General features: G+C 37.8%; 1 long non-coding RNA gene across 1 annotated transcript in view; it reads left to right on the top strand.

Annotated features, from left to right (window-relative positions):
- Positions 1-9,504, top strand: part of LOC106146849 — a 68,467-nt gene extending 58,963 nt beyond the window's left edge. Inside the window, exon 3 of the long non-coding RNA XR_001231451.1 lies at positions 9,184-9,504. This is a non-coding gene — a long non-coding RNA (uncharacterized LOC106146849). The remainder of the gene's footprint in view (positions 1-9,183) is intronic.
- The last annotated feature ends 8,889 nt before the right edge of the window (positions 9,505-18,393 follow it).

Here is an 18,393-nt window from a genome sequence, read left to right as displayed (position 1 = left end):
TCTCTATCTGTTTTCATGAGAAACTACTTTGAAGATATCAATATGTAATACAACAAGCATTGCTAATTTCCTACCACTTTGTTTGAAACTCTGTATTATCTGTACTATTCTTTTGCTATTTTGTAAAAGGTTGTCTGTCTGTTAATGTTTTCCTCCTTTTATTTTTAAAATAAAAAAAATAAAGTATGTATTTGAAATGAAGGTGAATGATTCCAGATAGCCCTATCACAATAGGGACCATTCATCTTGGTGTACAGGTGAAAAATGACATTTTGTCACTAGCCAAGAATTTGAGCTATTGGTTTCTTGGCTGTTAATGTTGGGGATGGGTCTTCCAAAGCAGAATTTGAAGAAAATGATGGTTAAGGAGGATATGCTACAACTGCAAAGCTATTTTTTTTACATCCATGTGAATCTTATGTTGCAAAAATCTCTTAATTTTTAGGCTAGGTTGGGATTTCAAGTTGAATCTGGAACAAGTATATTTTTCTCACATGCCAACCACTTGAGAAGCCTACATACCCAAGTGGTACTGTGTGTGATAGTGGAAAACTTTACCCTCACGTTTCTGTCAATGTTAAGGCAGACATCATTCCTGCACTACTCTATTATTATAGATCCATACAAACTAGAGTGAACGAAGAGGATAATGTGTGCCTGTGTGTGTGAGCTGTGTGTGCAAACAATACACATGCATGGAATATACATACTTCTGCACTTATGTACTTAATAGGTGTCAAAAATGACCTTGAAGAATAATTGCTTTTGCCCCAAAGTAGCTGGGAAACAATAGAAGGGTCTGAAAGCCTGTCAGAGGAGAGGAGGAATCCTAGAGGAGGTTTAACTTGAAGTCAAGTGGAATTCAGTCATTTCACAAGCAAAGCAGGCTGGAAGGAACTGGAGGGGCATTCTGAATGCTTGCATCTGGTTTGATTCAAATGGTTTCACATTGGTGGAGTTTCAAATGAAAATAAAGCTCGTAGCAAAATAAAATGCTATTTAAACCATGTGAACTGCAGCCAGTGAGAAAAAAATCCATTCTCATAACCACAATGTGTGATGTTCTGCTTGGTAAGTCATTTTTCAGGGAAGGTATGCAGAAGTAAACCAGATACACGTGCACGTTTGGGTTAGTTCTTGAGGTTAAGTTAGGTCAACCTTTTTCTTTAAGTATCTCAGTGGAGAAGCTGTTCAGTTTTATCTACTTGCTTTACTGAGTTTCCACTGTGGGAGGTTACCCTACAGATGCTACGCTGATGGTGATTCACACTCCGGGAGATTTCACACACTGATGGGACAGACACAAATGCAAAGCATGCTTTTATGTGGTAGACTGATTCACTGAGCTCTATGGAAGTGGATAAAGGAGAGGATGGAACTAGAAGTGTTATTCTTCTTCTTAGGCAACAGAACTGGAATCTTAAGGATGGCTCTTTACAGTGGCAAAGGGGAATATTAGAGCTTTGAAATACTAGGTGTCTTGCTTACTTTTCTCTCATTGCTGGGACAAAATACCTGACACCCAAAATTAAGGAAGGAAAGGTTTATTTCGCTTACAGTTTGTGGAGGTTTCAGTCCGTACTTGGCAGATTATAAAGCAGAGTGGCACACAGCAGAGGGCTACAGCTCATGATGACAGAACACAGCAAAAGCAACAAAAACAAAAACAAAAGCCGCAAGGGCCTCTTGCTCTCCCTTACATATGCAAACTATCCACCCCAGGGTGGGTGTAGCTCTCACACCCATAATCAATCAAACTCTAAAAGCCTGCCCCATGGCCGCATGAGGCTTTGGGGGAACACCCAGACACAAACCATAACACTAGGTTGCTGCTTTGAAGCACTTGGGGAGAATTCTTTCATAATCAATCACAAATTACCTGGAATAGGAGCAATGATACATTATCTACTTGTATTAGTGTTCTCCAGAGAAGCAAAACCAGAGAGACTGTGTATATACAGGGAGGAGATGTGACATTTATTTGAAGAGATTAATTCACCTGGTTGTAAAGGATTGATATACCAAAAATCAGTAAAGCAGGCCAGAAGGCAAAAGACCCAGGGAAGAGTTGCATTCTGAGGCCACAGGCAATCTGCTGGCAGAATCCCTTCTTGTGCAGAGGAGGTCATCACTTGTTCCTTTAAGGCCTTTGTATGAGGCCCATCGCACTCCTATTATGGAAGTAATCTTTAGTGCAATAAATCTACCCATATAAATGTTAATCTCAACACCCTCAATCATAAAACATCACTGAAACAGCCAGGATAATGGTTGACTAAATATCTGGGTACCCAGGCCTAGCCAGATGGGACATAAAACTGACCATCACAGACCCCTGTGGGGATGTGTTGTCCCCTTACCATTCTGAGGGAGAGCTCTGACTGGTGTCAGAGGTGAATATTAAAGGATAGGACTTGCTTTTCCTGAAAGAGGGCACCCTGAAGAGGTAAACCAGAGAGAACAATGAGAAATAAAATTCCGATGAAGTATCTCAGGAAGTCAGAAAGGGTTCAGAGCACAGAGCTGCCTGACCTTATGGGAAGGTTGGTTCAGTTGGCACCTTTCCTTCTTCTTGGTTCAGGGAACCAAGACAGGATGGGTGAAGCTAGAGCTGCTGAAGGTGCCAAGCTCATGTCTCATGCACTGGTGCACAGGCTCACATGGCTTGGGGACATTTAAATGTGCCACTATGTGTCCACATTTCAAAGGGTTTGGTCCTTAGTGTGGACTGATGTGGAGGTGGTGGGACATGTAAGATGTGGGTTCTAGTGGGAGTTTTTAGCTCAACCGGGGCCATGACTTTAGAAGAGAATGTGTGCTCCTGTTCTCTCTTTGACTTCTTGTTTTCTAATGTGATCTCTTTTCCGCCTGCACTTTCCCCTGATGCAGCCAAGGAGGGCCCTCATCAGAGCCTGTGAGATGCTCTTCGGACTTTTACTATCCAAGACTGTGAGCTAAGTAAACCCTTCTTTCCTTTAAAATGAGTCTGCCTCAAGTATTTTCCCATACTGATGAAAAATGGATAATACACAGAGCATGACCTTCCATTCTGGGGACAAGAAAGTGGGAGAAGTTTGTAGCTCACTAGTGAAGGGATGCAGGTGGAGTTAGGGAGAAGATCAGCTACTTCTAAGCCTCCAAAAATTATTTACTGTCATTCTCTACCTTCCATGCTTTGCTTTAAGTAATTATGCAAAAAATTACAAGCATACCTGGCATTTGGGACTGTGACCTCTCTGGTCACCCAATTTAAAAGTGTCTCATACTCTCTGTTTTCCACCGTACCCCCTGTTATGTAAGATGGAAATGCACCCTTTGTTATGTAAGATGACAGTTCAAAGGGGTCTTTTTCTTGTTTGAACTTATCTCTACTTGACATGCCATACATTTTACTAACCTGACTTCTTGCTGGAGACTGTCCCCCATCACTTGTATGTAAACTCCACGAAAGTAGGGATTTTTGTGTGTTCTGATGACTTTTATTCTTAGTGTTGAAAGTAGTGCCTGGCATGTAACAGACATTCAAAGTACACTTATTGGATCAACAACCAATTGGTTTCCTTGTGGAAAGTGTGGATCGGAAGGAATTTCTTCAAGGAAGAAGAGTACACATTGGGAGGCAGAAAGTTTGCCTAACACTCGGGCTTACCTGTTAAGTGCTTGGAGCGATTTTTGCAAATGCACTCAGCCAGCCTTTGAATGCTTCACTAACTATTTCAAAGAACCAGCTGAGGATAGAAAGCTGTGTCCATTTTTTCTGGGTGGGATTTCGATAGGGAGTAAATTTTCTTTGTGGCATAAGCATAGTTACTAGGGGTAGAGTAGATCAAACTGAAAATTGGGTTTATCTAAATGGTTTCTTTTTCCTTTTTCCTCCTTCAGGCATCTAGATCTTTTTCTGATAAAATTATTATAATGATGTTATGGCTTCTATCCAAGTGTTTACCTAGAGCCTGTGTGCTCAAGGCAAGGCTTTTGGAAGGCCATTGAATCTTTGGGCACTATAGCTGAATGTGATGTTAGAGAAGGGGTCTGGTTGGAAGAGGTGGCTGCTGTTGCTGTGACCTGGTAGGGCCTCCCTGCCCTGCTCCCCACATTGCTTTCTGCTTCCCAGATGCCATGAGCAGAACAGCTTTCCTTCCCTGCCTGCTCTGCCGTGCCTTCCGGCCTTGGAGCTGGCTGACCACAGGCTACAGTGTGAGCTAAAATGAACCTATTTTCCTTTAAGTAGTGAGTGTTGGGTACCACATCCTAGCTACAAGAAAGTGACTAAGACAAATGTTGCCAAAATCAGGAGTGACTTTTAAGACATTTTTCTTTTTTGCTTTTTTTTTTTCTCTTCTAAATCTCCTTAAGAAATTGAGATAGATATGTTGAAGGTAAGAGAATGGCATGAGGGAAGAGCTTTGAGAATCAGACAGGAGGAAGAAAAGGAGTGGGCAAGAATCAGAAGGCATGGGGAGAGGTGGTTCCTAGAAAGTGTACGGACCCAAACACTTTTTATGGAAGCAGTCTTAAGCACCACATCCTTGAGGCCAGCTCCCAACCAGGGCCTGGAGTGAAAGCCATGAACCGCCATCTTAACCACAGAGGCCTGTCATGGCTGTGACGGGCAGATGGAGGATGTTCCCTTCCCTTTCTGAGGCCTTCATTAGTGTCCCAGATTCTGGAGTTACCCTGAGATGTTAGGGACTTCAAGATTATTTGGAATTGTCTTCCTTATCATCTACCTGGAATAATAAATCTATGACAGATTAAATAAGATCAAAAATTTAAAAGGTGATGGATTTAAGGTTAAAGCAAAGTTGGAAAACTGAGTTTGTAGATTGAGATTCACAGCTACGGTATATGACTAGGCTGAGAAAAAAGTGCTGTGCAGGGGATGAAGAGCCAAGGTATCTTTAACCCTAACTTCTAGAAAGACCATACTGAGGGCTTCACAGCTGAGTTATCCTGGAGGACTTGATAGAAATGGAAGCACTTTACCGGGGCTGATCTTTTAGGGAAAGAAGAATCAGGACTTTTTCTGCAACCTCAGTGCCTTTCTTGCCCTCCTCAGACTTCTCTGAAGCACTACATGCATATAGCCCACGCGTCCTTCATCCGTCTTCTCCATTTGTGTGTCTTTCTTCATCCACCTTGCCTCCCAACTGTGCTCACGGTCTCTCAGTTCCTACGACACACAGACCTTACCATAAGCACAAGTAGTAGTTGACACGCACACCTGCCCCTCAGTGTGCTTGGGAATGGGTGACAGGGCTCCCCAAGGACACCGAAATCCAAAACTGCTTGTCATTTATATAAATGATGCAGTACTTTCATATAACCTAGCACATCCTCTTGTGTGCTTTAAATAATCTATAATTGCTTATAATACATAACACAATGTATATTACACTCTATATAAATGGCTGCTATCGTGTATATTTCAGGCACTAGTAACAAGAAAAAAGTTTATATATGCTTAGTATAAATGTGGTTTTATTCCACAAATAGTTTTCTTGTGTGGTTGGTCAAATCCTTGGGTGCGGAATCCATGGACTGAGAGGGGTCAACTGTGCAATTTTTGAATTTCTTGGAATACACATCGTTTTTTATTTCTCCTCCCTCTTTCCTCTGTTCTCCCTCTTCATTTGATCCACTTGGTATGCCTTTATTTAAAAGTATCTCTCAAAATCAATTTTTGTCAGTCAGCATAATCAGAAACTGCTAATAGAGTTAGTACAATGTACTTGAGGCTTGAGGTGGAAATAAGGTTATGAATGTGCAGATATTTTGGAAGATCAAATTATGTTACTACACATGCAAAACTGAAAAAACCCTAAATAATATTTTTCAGGCCTGTGTAGAGGTAATACAAAAGAAGTAATGTGAGGTGGTAAGGGATTCCAGTGAAACAGGAGTTTAATGGCTATTATGTCTGTAATACAGACTGTTTATATAGCACAAAGCAGCAATTTCTGGTGACAGAAAGTTTATTGATTACTGTTCCTCTATGATCTCAAGAATCTTTGTAGACTATTTTTCTTATTTTGCTATAGTGCTAATTGGTAGACATTAAAGATAATATATATTTGCAAAAAGAATAAAAGAGAAAGCCATAAACATAAAACTTAAAGAGATTGTTCTTTGATAATTTTTAACCAAAATAGCTCTGCTCATTTTCTTCCATCAGCCTTAAAACATTTACCACTTAAAAAATTTCTAACATCTTGGTAATTCTATAACTCAAAATAGCATTACTACTTGAGCAAAAGTCTAGTAAGGCTCTCCAATCTTACATGAGATTTGTGCAGGATGGCCATTGCTGACTTTTATCTAAATAAATTTCCAAAGGAATAAATATTCTTAGTAAGAGAAGGTACATTATTTACCCAAACTCATAACACACTGTTTATGAGCATAGGGAGAAACTCCAAGTTTATTGATGTCTAATTCAATATTCTATCCTTCAGAAGAGTTTTCATGCTTTGTGCTAGCTCTCATTTTATGCCAGCAGCTTTTATGTTTACCAGACAGGATAGACAGAAAAGAGAAATCACATAGGGCTCACTAAGTTTACAGAGGATATAAGAAAATCAAACATACTCCTTGAGGAACGATCTCTTTTGTGTTTAATTATCATCAGATAAGAGTGTTTTAATAATAGCAAGAGCTTACTTGAATCACAATTATTCTATTTTTTTCATTTTAAAGATAAAAGATGGAAAACTTATTAACAGACATGCAGACATTTACAAAATAACACAAAATTAATACAGGCAATACAGAATTTCAGACAAGGTGATAGGAAATTAACAATGGTTGTCGTATTACATGTTGATGTCTTCAAATTGGTTACTCAGATAAACAAATATAGGCATGTAAGATTGATCAAACAATTAAATATTAACTATTCCTTTAAATAGAGTAATAGAAATCAATTATTCTGAATGCAGTGGTTCCAAAACTTTGACATGCTGGTGAATTTCCTTGGCATTCTTTTCAAATGCAGAGTCTAATCCTGCGAGTGTGGAGTGGGCTCTGAGATTCTGCATTTCTACTAAGATTCCAAGTGATATAAATGATACACATCCTGCTATCTAGTATCCTGCCATCTCATATTTAACATAATTTGAATTCTGAAACAAGAACCAGGCAAATACATAAGAAGAATACATAAGAACCAAAAATGCTACCAAATATTGGAAACAATATCTACATCAGTAGCAATAATTTGGTTGAACTCTTTCAAAGGAAAGATGAGCTCAAGTGCACTCTGGGCCCCTGGGCCAATTTTCATTAATCAAGGAAGAATTAGGAATCTTATTTCCTTGAATAGAATGGGACTACTGAGGGATTTACTTTCCTAAATTAAAATACTTGCTGTGCTTCTGGTGAGACCGTATATACCCAAAGTTTCAGACTCCCCGCTTTTCTGCTATTTAAAAACTCCTGTTCTAGAGACAGCTTGTGTGAATGGGACTCAACCTGGGAGTCTGAGTGTTTACTTTTCCATTTCTTTAGTGTATGGCTGCTCTGATTCCTCGCTTGTCTTTCTGAGACCCTTCCATAGCATTTGCAATCTCTTTTACCACGAAAAAAGGGCATGCATCCTGTGTTCATATTTCTTAATCCTCGTATATCACTCAAGAAAGAGCTCACCCACTACAAATAGAACTACAGCATTGCCTCTATCCATAAAATTGAGTAAGTTCATGACCCATTGTATGAGTCAGGAAAAATGGAACCTATGCTGAATATTATAATCAAGAAAATTTAACCCATGGGAATTGACTGCACAGATGATAAAGAGCTGAGCAAGCAAACGGAACATGAAACTGAGCTGCAGATATCAAAGAGAGCTATTAGGCTGGCAGGGGCAGTTTATCAGACTCCAAGGAAAGTGTGGACCAGTAGATACTGGCAGCAGAGCAGTCCAGTCGCGAGGGGACAGGGAGTTGGCCAAGCTGTAACCTCTGCTGCCTACCCTGCCTAATGGGAAGAGAAGCGGGGCGTTTACCCAGTCTCTGCTTTTCCTTCCAGCAGCTCACCTTCTTTTTTTTTCCAGTGTCTGTAGAGCTGTTTTTATTTATTTTTTACATTTAATTTAAGAATAGAAGGAAAACATATCAACAAACAGACATCTATTTACAAAACAGCATAAGAACAATACATGCAATACAGAATTACAGACGAAGTGGTAGGAAATTAACAATGCTTGTTGTGTTACATATTGATATCTTCAAAGTGGTTTCTCAGGAAAACAAATACAGACATGCAAGATTGATTAAATAATCATTAACTGTTCCTTTCAAGAGAGCAATAGAAGTCACTAGTACAACTATGTTAGCTATACTGTATATACATACATGCATAATTTCCCCTTCTTTCTTTTCTCTGTTCCCTTACCCCAGTTGCTCTTTACCTTTGATAATTTTCCTTTTGTTTCACAATGTCTGTCATACCTCATAATTTTTATTCACTTTTTCATGTTCTTACACTAGGGAGACAGTATGATGTTTACACATATGGGTCCGATTTATTTCACTTATGAGTATGGTCTGTAGTTGTGACCATTTACCTATAAAAGCCTCGAGTTTATCTTTCTTTATAGCTCAGTAATATTCCATTACATAAAAGTACCACAATTTTTTTATACATTCCTCAGTGGATGGGCATTTGGTTGGTTTGTTTTTTTTTTTTTTTTGGTTTTTCTCCGGTACCAGGAACCGAACTCACGACCTTGCGCCTGCCAGGCAGGCGCTTTGCCACTGAGCTAAATCCCCAGCCCCTGGATGGGCATTTGGGTTGCTCCATAACTTAGCAATTACAGATTGCCCTGCTAGAATCATGGGTGCACATATATCGTTCTGATATGATGCTTTCAGATCTTCTAGGAACATACCCAGAAGGGGAATAGCTGGCTTGAATGGGACCTCTAGACCAAGTTTGCTAAGGAATCTCCAAACTGATTTCCACAGTGGTTCACCAGTCTGCTTTCCCACCAGCAGTGGAGAAGAGTTCCTATTTCTCCACACCCTCACCAGCATTTGTTATTGGTTGATTTCCTAATGATAGCTTTCTTACTGGGATGAGATGAAATCTCAGTGTTCTTTTAATTTGCATTTCTCAAATGACTAATGATGTTGAACATTTTCTCATGTATTTATTTGCCATTTGTATTTATTTATCTGCCAAAAGCTCATCTCCTGAAGGTGCTTCCCAGTGGCTGAACTCAGGAGGAAGTCGGACACCTGGGGACCGGGACCTACAGCCTGCAGTGTGGACCTTACATGCAGAGCCTTACAGTACCGTTGATTGATGTGGGACAGAGAACAGGGTGTGAACCTGAGGGAAAACATAGCAATACCTACCAGCACAGCACGATGTCTTGGAGGTGAATGTCAGCACAGATCCCAGCAGATAGCTGGCTCTTTTGTGCAAGACAAATGATGGTTACACTGTGTATCCCTCTCTGCAACCAGCCCTGTAGCTGAGGGAATAAATGTCTTTTCCCTTCAACTGTACTGTTCCTCTCCCTCTCCTTGGCAGGTCGACACCGTTGTACAGGGTTGCTGTAAGCCAAGGACACATGAGTCACAACAGATGATGCAGAGGTAGTTTCCTGAATGTTTATTTCCCACAGTGATGATGGAATATGGCAGTGCCTGAACTTTTCCCTTTTAAATCTGCAAACGTTAGGTTATCATAACACTTAGAATGTATGGAAAAGTTGAGGCTATTCTGAGACTCTGTAAAGGGCACTGTCTTCCTGCACACATTTTTCTTCTTTTCTAACAGTATTAGAAATTCAGGAGGCTCTGATAATGTCTGTTTACCTGCCTCCTAAAACAGATGAAGTCTTGTTTGGATGTGTGCACTGCAACGTGGCTAGATTTGCATTTTGGAGAAGAAATATTCAAATATTTTCCAAGTAACTTTTCTAATAATAAACAATGCTTCTATGGCAACTTAAAATACATTCTGATGGTGTTTAGATGAATATTTGTTTCTCTAGCTGATGAGGTAATAATTTTCATTAGATACATGCATGGAAATTATTACCTATTTTGCTTGAAGGTCATATTACTTTCTATTTTACATGAGTAAAGATCATCATACAGATAATTTAGGTCCCAAACTCAGTCCCTCAGGACAAAGATGTGTTGAGGTTAGGCATTATTCTTGTTAGCTATGTGAATGATCAATCTGAATGAATAAAGCCATTTTAACACTTTTGCATTTGCTTTATTATGAAGACATGCAGTTGCTCTAGTTAACTGTACTTAAATATTACATGATATTTACTCAAAAGAAGTATTTAATATGGAAACTTTTGCATACACAAACTTATCACAAAAGTTGGCCTAGAGTAAATGTTTTATTATTTTCTAGTAAATGACAAGCTCTGTGATATATTTACTCTGATTATTTAGTTGCTGTATTTGGTCTGACATATTTTCTAAAAAATTTGAGACATAGTAGTGTTTAAATTGTTAAGATTTCCTTAAAATGATCATATGCTACTTTATCATTTTCTTTTCCCTTCTTTCCTTCCCCCCAGCCTAGTTCCCCTTTGTTTTGAACATTTTCTTCCTATTTTGCAATAGCGATTATATGGTCCTTATTTAACTTTTTTTTTTTTTTGGTTTTTCTCTGGTACCGTACACCGAACTCAGGACCTTGTGCTTGCCAGGCAGGCGCTTTGCCACTGAGCTAAATCCCCAGCCCCTTATTTAACTTTTTGATTTCTCACATCAGAGGAGCAATGTGATAGTTACACAAATGTGTCTGATTTATTTCACTTAAGAGTATGGTCTCAAGGTGCATCTGTTTACCTAGAACTGTCCCAAGTTTATCCTTCTTTATGGCTGAATAGTACTCCATTGTATAAAAATGCACATATTTTTATCCATTCCTCTGTTGGTAGGTGTTTGGGTTGTTTCCAACATTTGGCTGTTATAAAGTGTGCTGCTATAAACATGGGAATGAGAACAAAGATTTATAAATAAGGAGGGGAAGAGGGGTTGAAATGAGGGGAGAGGACTGGGGGGGAAAAAAGAATCAGGATGTATAATGTACAGGTACAATTCCCTATGATGAATGTGTCCATTATATATAGCTAAATCATACCAATAACCTTAATAAGAATAAAAAAGAAAAATAAGATTGTATGACATGTAGTGAGTTAGAGAACAAAACTCATAATTTCCTACTTATTTGCTATTTATTAGTGAATTTTTTTAAACTAAAAATGAAAACCAAATTCACTTTATCTATAGGAACTTTATCTCAGCTTGTTCAATGACCTTTTCAAAGGATTAAGAGATGCTTTTTATAAATCTTTGTTCATGTCCAAAAACTTCATCCTGTTTTCTTTCTTTCTTTGGACTCTGCTTGTGGTATTAAACTCTCACTACTCTCTCAAGTTCCTGCTGCATTCTGGATATATTTGAAAACAAGTATTCAATCTACTTGAGTTTGTTTCAGTTGGTTGTCCCAATCCAGGAAAATTATTCTTATGGTAATCAAGACTACAAAAATAGATGATGATATCAGGTACTCACAGCATCTTCCATGTGAACTGGATGAACTATTACGAAGATAATGATGCATGGAAAGAAAAGGAATCTTCTCAGTGAAGATATAGCAGTTGTCTATTGCCACAATAATGTTATGCAACAAACCCCCAAAATTTACTACCTAGAATAACCTTTAGTTATTATTTCTCACATGTCTGAGTTTGCTGGATGATTCTGTTCATATGGATTGAATGCAGCTGATCTCAGCTGAGCTTACTAATGGTGTTAGCAGGTGGCTTCAGAGTTAATGATGCTGAGGCTTTACTCCACACTGTCTTTCACCATCTAGTGGCTAACGTTTAGCCTGACCTTGTCCTTTTGGAGAAGGTAAAGGAGCACAAGAAAGAGTGAAAGCCAGCAAGGCCTTTTGAGGTCTGGGGCTGGAATCACCAGGGCAGCCCAGATGCAAAGAATAGGGAACGAGGGTGGAGAAAAGGAACTCTGGATGAGGAAGTAACTACGGAACGTGGTAAGAACTATTTAATATTTTCTCTAACCAATCCATCACACTGGGTCATTTCCTTGTTAGTTGATTCTCTGCTCTTTTAATGTTTTTTGCAATTACTAGTTCTCCCATATGCTGACTTTTGATCCTTGAAAGCAAAAGCTTTGGTTGGAGTTTGGTTATTGAAGGTACATTAGTCATGTTTCTTCAGAAAAATAAAACCAGTAGAGAAGAAACATAGAATGCAACCGATAGAAATGACAGGGGAGAAATTTTTGTTGTATATGTTTAAAATATGCATTATGGCATTTTTATGTACAGTGAAATAGTAACTACAGGGAAGCAAAAGAACATGCCCTTCATCACAAACATATCCCTCACCTCACACCTGTAGTTACCCTTTCTTGTGCATGTGCTAATAATACCTAAAATCTACTCTCTTACTGCTCCCTTTCCCAAGAGTTTATTAAGATTTTTATGCAAAAAGACAAATGGTCAAATATCTAATAAAAGTGTAGCCATACTTCTTCTGCTAATGGCATAGTAATAAAAAAGCCTCTCTTACTGAAAACACCATACCACAGAGATATATGTGCATCCATGTTTATGGTAGCATAATTTATGATAGCTAAATCTTGGAAACAACCCAAATGTCCATCAGCTGAGGACTGGATAAAGGACTGAGGACTGGATAAAGGACTGAGGACTGTGGTATTTTTATACAATGGAGTATTACTCAGCAATAAAGAAAGATAAACTAGAGGCTTTTATAAGTAAATGGATGCAACTAGAGACCATACTCACCAGTGAAATAAATCAGATTCACATGCATAAACATTGTATTTCCTCCCTACTATAAGAACCTGAAAGAGTAAGTAAAATCTGAAAGGTACAATAGATATTATGAAACAAAAAGAGACTGTTCAAATAGGAAGGAGCAACTGGGATGAAGGAAGGGAAAGGAAAAAGAAAGAAAGAAGAGGGAAAAATATGTATATATATATACATAAGATAGCTAGGATAATTGTACTGCTGATATCTATTGGTTGATTGAAAGGAACTGTTAATATGTGATTGATCAGTCTTGCATGCCTATATCTGGTTACATGTGCAACCATTTTGAAGATGACATTGGGTAATATAGCAACCATTGTTAATATCCTATCACCATGTTTTGAAATTCTGTATCACTTTTATTGTTCTCTATGCTGGTTTGTTTATGTATTTGTTTTTGTTATTTTGGTTTTTTCTAAATGAAGAACAAAATTTATATGTATATATAAGGATGGCTGGAATAGATGTATTGCTGATGTCTGTGGTTTGTTGAAAGAAACAGTCAATTGTTACAGTTTTCCTTTTTCTGACCAATTTTGCATGCTTGAATTTGGTGATCAGAATGACTGATCTGAAAACAACAATATGCAGTATAAGAACCATTGTTGAACTCCTACGATCATGTATGGTGAAGCTCTGCATCATTTCCATGTTTTTTAAAATTACTTGTTACTGTCTTTGATTGTTTGATGAATCTTACATTCTTGTGTCTGGTGGACTGAGTAACATCATTGAAGATAACAGTATGTAATGTAGCAACCATTGTTAATTACTATCATTTTGTTTTGAGGTCATGTGTCAATTTTGTTATTTTTGTATTGTTTTGATTTTGTTGTCATTGTTTTGTTAATTTTTTTAATTTTTAAAATAAAAAAATAAAGTCTCTTATGGTCCTTTTTAAAAAATCATTCTTCAAAAATATAAAAATCTTTCTTGAATCATAGGCCTTACAATCCTATTTGTAAATGTGCAGGCCATGAACTGGATTTAGCCCATAGATAGTAATTTACTGGCTTCTTGTTTAATGAATGGAGTTGTAAGTCATTTTACTGTACTAAGCAAATCAATGGAATACAATGGTACAGAAATAGGAAAAATATTCCCAATGGTATGATTTGAAATGCTTAGGTGTTAAGGCTGCCAGTGTCTTCTAGCAGATGCACAACAACACAGATGCTCTCTCAAGTAAAGTCACATGCCCTTCTCTATGATAAGATGCTCCCAGAAGATAGGATACAGAATATATGCAGGGTATAACCAAACCTTGTACAAGTCCCATAGATATATTCCTAGTCCAAAGGGAGAGCATGTCTCAGTGGCTTCATGAATTACATGAAAAAACTCATGAATTACATAGAATATTGCTGATCTTGGGTACATCATAACTACATGTCAACAACATGTATGCATGCATATATCATGATGGAAACAGGAAGTATTTTCTCCACAATAAAAAAACCTGCTCTGTAAAAGTTGGAAGCAGTTAACTTAGTTTAAGAAGATTTCATTCAAAGGCCAAAAGTGAACGCTTGTTGTTGAATAACCTTAGTCACTGAAAGGTCCATGCTGTAGGGTGGATCTGGAATGTATAAGAGATATTAGGAAATGGAAAGAAAATATTCGAATGGAAAGGGGAGCAAGGGAGGGTGGAGGGGGAAATGAAAGAAGGAAAAAGAAAAAATAGAAATAAAAACGGAAACAAAATTTTTGTAAATAAGGAGAAGAAGGATTTAAGGAAGGAGAGAGGATTGGGGAAAGAAGAAGAATCAAGATATATCATGTGCAGGTACAAATTCCCTACAATGAATGCGATCATTATATATATATCTAAAATGTAACAATAAAATTAATCCCCTAAATTTAGTGATTTGGTCAATGCCATCCAACAACTTTGTGGAAATACAGAATGTCACACACACACACACACACACACACACACACACACACATACACACACAAATTTGTGTCAAGATCTTCCAGGGAATTCTTTTAAGAAGAGAGCCCATGTCTGTATTTGTTTATCTGATCATCCAAATTGAAGATATCAATATACAATACAACCACCATTGTTAATTTCCTATCACCTTCTCGGAGATTCTGTATTGCTTGTATTGTTTTTGTGTGATTTTCTAAATGTGTGTTTGTCAAGATGTTTTCATTCTTTTATTTTTAAAATAAAAAAAGAAGAAAGCCTTGGAAGATCTCCATAGTCCAGAACTCTGTAGGAAACCACTGCTATTGAAGGTCTCACAGATAGCTGTAATTCAAGTGGGCCAAGGTACAGCTTGTGCCAGTGATAGACTTTGAAAACATCTACATGATGCTGGTTTTGCAGGTATGCAGAATGTAAGAGTTATGTGGTCATGAAAGCCTTCATCAGATTTCAGAGAAAAACAAAGAGGGTTAGGAAGGTGTGGCATGGCTGGTATCCCTGCAAGTAAACCCAGAGGAAATGAAGCATAAAGCTGAGAGAATAAAGCTGAAAATGCAGTGGAAACTGCAGAAAGTCAAAGATTCCTAGAACGTGGAATGCCTACCAAGGATAACTGTAGTCTACGTAAAGCCAGCCCAAGGGAGGCCATGTGGCTACAACCAGTAAAGCTGTAGAAGCAGGAATGCCCAAGACTCTGAAAGCCCACATCCCACCAAGGTGTGCCCATAGTGCTGTCCATGAGAATTAACACTTAGTTAATGCCCTTCTAGGTGTTGGTCTTGCTTTGGTCCAGTCCCTATTTGCTTTCCCTGTTCCTCCTTTTTGGAATGGGGAAGCTTACCCTGTGCTATCCTGTCTTGGAACTTTACGACTTTTAAAATAATTTTACAGAGCCTCACAGCTGTTTACCTTGAATTTTGAAGGAGATTTTGCACTTTGATGTTTGAGAATGCCGAGGGAATCTTGGGATGGACTAGATTTTAGAGGTCAAGGGATGAATGCTAGCTTTTGGATCTGGAACGTTCCCCAGTTAAAAACCTGGTCCTCAGTGTGGCAGTACTGGAAAGTGGTGGAACTTTAAGAGGTGGTGCCTAGTAAGAGGTTTTAGGTTGTTGAGGTCATGCTCTTGAGGGGCTTGTGGGATGCTGGTATCTTCCTCTTCCTCTTTTTTTTTTCATACCACTGTGAGGTGAAATGCTTTCCTAGACAATACACTCCCGCTGTGATATGACGTGACCTCTACGAGGTTCCTAAAAGCAATGGTTCCATGAGGCAAACAAAACTTCTCCTTGCAAACTGATTGTCTCGGACATTTGCTACAATAACAGAAAGCTTACAACACCATACCAAATTACAATGTTCATAAATTTTACGTGTACAATTTCATGAATTTTCACATTGTGGATATTACTTCATAATCACTATTCACTTCAAATAATAGAGCAATACCAGCGCATCAGAAAGTACTTCCATTTAGCCACTATATTTCTCCTCCTGAGAATACAAAATTGTCCTTACATAATAGCACGCAATATTTTGGCTTCTATTTCTCTTTACTGTCATGTAACTCACTAATCTTCTACTCTAGACGGTCTAGTGCTCAACCAGTCTGATAGATTATGTTCAATTATTACATTTTCTAAGACTAGTACTAGACCAGTCTTTTGTTTTCTAGTACTACTTTTTAGGATGAAGCCTTTGTGATAAATTTTATTTTGGGACGAATTAAATTCTGCATTGCCCTTTAGTTTTATTAAACAGAATAATCATAAGTACTATAAAGTCTGCTTGTAAGAATTGATTTTTGGATCCCATTTGATCTGATTTCCATTTCATTTTAATCCTTTTATCAATTTTCTTTGTATGCCTCATAATTTCTTATTGAATGCCAGATATTTTGTATAAAATGGTATAGAGATAATCTGAGATTCTGGCTAGTAATGTTTTTCTTCAAAGAAAATTTACTGTTTCCTTTGGAAGAAAGAGTAACAAAAACTGCCTTAAGTCAGGGTGAGCCTAGGCTGGTTTGAAACTGAATTTTAGTTTTAGAAAAGGTGGCCTCCTTCTGGTTTGCATTTACTTCTTGAGTAGAGGCCTTTCCAGGGTCCTAATAGAGGTTGAAGCCTCTTGTTATTGTTGTCACATGTCACGGAAAGGTTAACATTTTATGGGTGTCCCAGAGTAGCTTAGATTTTTTGTCTCTTGGCTCACTTAAGATATGGCAAATGTCAGTAAGACGGTAGAGAAACTAAATTGTGAGCTCAAACTTTTGTCCTTTCCTTTACACGGGCCCAAATTTTTCAAACGTTGTCTGACTCAGTAGCTATTAATGCCTTAAAATTGTAGAGTTTGATCTTCAATTTATCTTCAATGGGATGGTTAGTATAACATGATCTGGCAAAATTATGAATTGGCAATATTAGCTAGAAAATTTCTTTGTCACGATATGGACACTTAAAGATCTTAGATCATAAAAATTTTTGATACAGTATTATTATTGGAGAAATGGCTTCAGTCTTAGAGCAAATTACACAATGGTGGACTTTTAACGTGAGATCTTTGATGAGTCAAGGCATAGAATTATGTTTCTGCAGATTTCTCATAACTGTTTTAGGGTTTCCAGACCAAAGCAATAGTAACAGCTAAATCAATTATTTTTGGGAATGATTACTTAAAAGGTCACTGTAATTTATTTCCTCCTAGGTAATGTATTTTTTATTGCTCAACTTTAACACTCAACACTAACAGATGATAACTGTCTGTGTAGGGGGAGGAAAACAGCACACACAGATGCTAAAAGTCCTCTAAGTGTTATCCAAGAACATACAGTTTCATTTCATTTTTCATGTCACATTAGGGTTAATATTTTCATACTTAAATGTGATGTTCTCAAAGTTAGGACAGCACGTTGCATAAGACTAGCATATGGTCATGGTAATCAAGATCATTAAAAATGATAGATATTCTGGGAACACATAGTACAAAAGTTGAAAATGTCAAAATGAGAATATATTTTGGAAGAGAAAGATTAAAAAATCTCACTCTCTTTTGAACATCTCTCTTCTACTTCAATAAATTTCCCTTTTATTTTTTCCTTTTTGTTAGGTACTGGGAATTGAACTCAGGACCTTGTGCTTGCCAGGCCGGCACTTGTGCAGCTGAGCTATATCTCCAGGCCAATGTCCCTTTCCTAAGAAATATAATATACTGCTCTTCAGTTAGCTTTGAGAGTGCTTCTTTAAAATTTTCTTTTGCAATCATAGTGTCTTAAGGTAGGATGGGTGAGGAAAATGGGGTAAAAGAGTGGAAAAGCACATTTTATGTACCTGCTTTAGGATAAGATTATCACAGTCATCATCATCATCATCATCATCATCACATAATGTCCTTGAACAGTGACATGCTATATGATACTAAGGACAGAACAAAGAAGGCCAACCACGCCTACTGACATGGCCCACTATCCAAATATCATTTTAGTTCCAAAAGTTTACATTTATTTTTATTTTGCTTTTGCACTAAGATTAGCGAACAAGCCAGTCTTCTCTCACACATTGGAAAAATTAGTCTTCAGAATTTTAAAACAGTCTCAGTAGGATCAGATGCTCACTGTCCTA

This window comes from Chinchilla lanigera, unplaced genomic scaffold (assembly GCF_000276665.1).
Source record: "Chinchilla lanigera isolate Chin_1 unplaced genomic scaffold, ChiLan1.0 scaffold00006, whole genome shotgun sequence".
NCBI classification, from domain to species: Eukaryota; Metazoa; Chordata; class Mammalia; order Rodentia; family Chinchillidae; genus Chinchilla; species Chinchilla lanigera.
Note: the sequence above shows the minus strand (reverse complement) of the source record. Positions and strands in the feature narration are given on the sequence as shown.